Source organism: Echinococcus granulosus, assembly GCF_000524195.1.
Source record: "Echinococcus granulosus chromosome Unknown EG_S00306, whole genome shotgun sequence".
Taxonomy (NCBI): domain Eukaryota; kingdom Metazoa; phylum Platyhelminthes; class Cestoda; order Cyclophyllidea; family Taeniidae; genus Echinococcus; species Echinococcus granulosus.
This window is the reverse complement of record NW_020170686.1, coordinates 2,658-7,261: the sequence shown is the minus strand read 5'-3', so window position 1 is coordinate 7,261 and position 4,604 is coordinate 2,658.

The following is a 4,604-nucleotide window of genomic DNA, read 5'->3' as shown; positions in this document are numbered from 1 at the left end:
CTGCAAGACAATAAGAAGACGTAGAGTGGAGGTACACTACCTAATCAAAAGTGCATTTGCCAGAATATACTACGACCTAGAAGAATAATAAGAAGGGTAACGCTTATTCGGTGAGAATTATCTTTCACTAAATGCATTCACGCAGATTCTGATGCAAATTACTGTATCACACTCCAACAATCTGAAAGACTTCCCTATACCTGTGGAAACAGAATGAAATGTAGAGAAACTACCTCAATCGCGGTGAAGCTAGGCGATGATCTTAACAATCAAACCAACAAATTGACACTTAGTCAAGCGATAACGTAAACTGCACGTCGACGTCTCCTTCGCCGCAAAATCTTGACTAACCCCGTTCGTGTTTGTTGAAATTACGACTGCTGAAGCTTGAATGCCCTTGTGAAGGATACCAAAGCTCTTTCTGTGCCCGCTAAACGCGACATATACTTTCATCGTGAATAATACAAAAAACTTGTATAATGCAACTGCCACCATGTAATTGTGAAGACTTCGGAGAAGGAGGGCAATAGCGATCTCTCGAAAAAAAGGACATGTAGAATGCACCCGTTGGGGTACTAAAGGCATCGCAACAACTCAAGGATTGGAACTCATTCTTACCTGAAGTTTTCGAAATTCAAATAAGAGTGTTTTGCACAAATGCCACATTTAGGGAAGCCCTGTGTTAATTTTTTTTATAAAAATGCTTTGTATCTAGGAGCCATGAAAAACCTAGCCCTCAATAACTTTGCTTCCCAAATGTATGTCCCATTAGTGTAATGTTAGCGTCAAGGAAAGATGCTAGCCATCAAATGGAAACTTAATTGACCTTGATTGTGAGTGAAGGAAATGGTGATGAAAGAAACCTTAATTTTAACCTGCAATAATTTTAGATCGGAATCCCTTGCAGTAATTCAAGGTTTAATCTTTACATTTGTGAACTGAAAGAAAAAGTTTTGGCGCCCCAGCCACCGCCCCACTTCCCTAGCTCTCTCTCTCTTCCACCAACATTGCACGGACCCTGTGCACTAAAGCTATGCTCGTCTACAAGTATAAATGGGCTGGTGAACTAGCATTCGCGGCTCTAAAATAAAAATGTGAGATTTTTACTTGCATATATTGCCTTTGACAGGTGGAAGGCTGGCTCGCCATTTAGATCATTAGAATAAACGAGTTGGTGAACTAGCTGCCGCATCTTCCTGGTGGTCGAGAACACCCCAAATCGGCTCCACTTATGGTCGCACACTAACCAACGACTTCTCTGTGTGTGTATGTTGATCGAAAAGATGGGATGCTCATTAAATAGGAGCATGGAGTGATTCAAAGAAGACGCTACTGACATTTTTCCTTCCGCTTTCAGCATCTGCACTACTAGATCAAATCAAAGGAATGACAAGCCGGGTTTCCGTTTGGAATTGCCCGTTTTTTTCCACATTATGTGGTTGGATAAAGCGAAATGAACACGAACAATGGACGTGTCAGCCATGTCATGACATGACAATTCTACAGACTTCCCTTTGAAGCCTGATCATTACTCGCGATAACACTGAGTGCTGGTGCTGCAATGGTCGACAACAGAAGCGGTGAGCGATAGCATATTGCTTTTTATTTAGATCGGGGTAGAAGATGGCGCAAATACTAGAATGCACTGTCGTACATGCGCAGTTGGTAATGATATTGTGAAGGTATCCCATCGCCCCGGCTAATGTGAGGCTCACTGGAGCCCTACAGGCGGGCCACATCGAAGACGGTCACCATAGTGGACGCCGACGGAGCTACAGGGCCTATTGCGAAGCAGTGCAAATAGAAGTCTTCGTCGCGGCAGACAGAGAGAGTTGGAAGTGCGAATTCAATGAAGCACGCCGAACCATGGCTTTCACTAAGAAGTCGACGATTCATGCAACTACGGTGGTGCCAACGGGCTAAAATCAGGGTCGCAAGTCTCCACTGACTTGAGATGAATCGCGTTGTTGAATTATCGCATCGCTATCAGGTGAGTATGTGGAGTTGAGTGTTGGGATATAATGTCTTCTCGCCTTAACGGAAAGTCAACATGCGATCGACTTCTTTTCTGGCTTGTGGGTTTGTTTCGAGACATTCAGCCTATTGCCATATGAGCAGCACATTATTTCGCGGTTCCCGAACACATAATCTACTTTGTCCCCACCCCAATAGGAAATCTTGCAATCGTCTTAGATGAAAGGCGACTGCCTAATTTTAGCATTATCTTCTTTTTATCTATCAGTTGTGTAACTACTTGATAAAAGGATGGATTTTGCAAGGTATATTCGTCTGCATGATTTACTTCATTGCGCTCATGTACAGTTTGCCTATGTGGTGGACGAAGTGGAGAGAATCGAAAATGCCTCGTCGCGTTTCAGCTTTTAAAATTCATATGCACGAAAATTCTAAATCTTCTTCGATCGACATGTCAAGTCACGATTTCGCAATTTCCACTGTTTGATACTTTGCAATATAGGGAGAAACATGGAGTTGTTTCATGCGCATGTGGTTCTCGCTTTCATGGATTACCACAGTGCATTCAACTGTGAAGCATGACGCGTCCTGTAGGCAACAGTTAGATTTCTAGATGTGGCTGCCAATTTGGAATGTGCTGGAAGGAAGTGCTATGTCTAACTTTAGTGCCTTTTGCTATTATTGTTTGGTATATTACCCACTTTCAGTAGGACGGCTCACACCTTATGCTAGGATTGGGACGCCTTTGCTGCCATCACCGTCGACCTGGGTGGAGAATGATTCCACCAACTTTGCAGTTCCAACTTGAACTGATGAGGCAGCTCTCACCTCCACTGGATCCTTGGACCTCTGCACATCGACCTTCCTTGCTGTAAATGGACAGCATTTCTGTCGGCATTGCTCTCATCACCATCATTGTCGCCACGCTTTTCGCACCTTCAGGTTGGCGACCCCCCCACACCCCTATAGGTTGCATACATCTTCCTCTGTTTCCGCACTTTTACCCCATTTCATCTCCCTCCATTATTGTCGTCTCCTCGTGTCTCCTTTTCTTTTCGCCAGAGTCAAAACTGTTCCAAGTGTAAAGAAGAAAGGGGAGATTTTCCCAACTTGTTTGTTACTTTCCCCGACAACAGGCACTGCTATTTCATCCCTAAGAATACGATTTAGTAGTGCTATCCTTTTTGCTCCAAATGTTGTTCTTGGTTTGCATCTGGGTGGGGTCGTGTAGAAGCTGACTTCGCCAGCACTGATGGCTTGAGTGTGAGGAGGGGACACCGAAACTAGAACAGACAAATGCTACGTACCATCGTCATAATGTAAACGCATACCATAAGGGCAAATGCATACGTGGCCAAGGGTGTATTTACAATTTCGTGGTCAATGGTGGTTAGGAATGGATTTCGGCGCATTACCTGGAGGCTCAATCATCCCACCTTCAGGATGCAGGATGTCTTCCTCTTTGTACTCTTCTGGATGAAGGGCAAAAGGGAGTGGAGGAAAGAGGGCAGGACATGGGAGATATTAGATGTGTGAAAGAAGAACGCTGCTTGGCCTGAGGCCGTGGATGTAACGCGGGAATTAGTAGATCTCACAATCGGTCACTTCGAGTGGAAGTTAAGGGGACCAGTCGTACATTTTAGCCATTCACATGGAACATGCTATTCCTGCATTGGAGTGTGTGTGTAGCCCCGTGTACCTCACTACTTCGCCTTCCACACCTGCTAATTAACTTATATCTCGTGCATTCAGGCAAAATATTTGCCTCTTTGCCTTTGAAAGTGAGGCGATTTTGAAGTAGGCAGTTTGAAAGCAGTTGGCTGTTGGGTGGGACAGAAGAGGAATTAATTTGAAAGTGAGGAGTTGTAGTTAACTGAATTGGTGGAAAAGTCATGGATGCGTGGGACGAAAGCGGAAGTGTCAATGCTGCGCTGTGCGTGCGGTACAAATTCTTCCGGAAAATTGTGCCACTACTTCAGTTGGGTGTGTCTAGGAAAAAGGACTACTACAACAATGAGTACTGACTGAATCAGATGGAAACGGAGATGCTGTTGGACGATTGACCGCAGTCGTAGTCAGATTGATTATTAAGGTGTGGTCAATACTACTTAAATGGGAAAAGCAGCACATCGTAGTGTATGGATAAGCCAATGTCAGATCGGATCGTTTTCGTCTACTCTCTAATGGCTTTTTCCTTTTACCGCCTTTTTTAATTTATTTTGCAAAAAGACCATTTAAATGTCATCACTGCAAGCAATCGTAGCCTCATCGAGGCCATTTAAACAGGCACTATTCTGAGGTGCATGAGAGTGGGCTAGCTAGTGTGGACGCAGCTGTAACAGCTGACATGCACCATATTTTGGTGAAGCATATGGTTACTAGACATTGATCTACAACGAATAAATTAGGCGGATGTGCCCTTAAGATGCACGACCGGAGATCGGAGAGAGAGAGATGGCAAAAGATCCTAGAAAATGCACAATCTTCTTGAAGTCCCCACCTCCCACTTTATCCTTTAAGGCTGTTTTGGAATTCTGTTTGATTTCTGTTGCCACCAGGTCCGTGGCAACGTCTCCACAATTGTGGTTTCAGCGACGAAAAGCATGCTTTCGCAGCTTGCACAAAGAGAT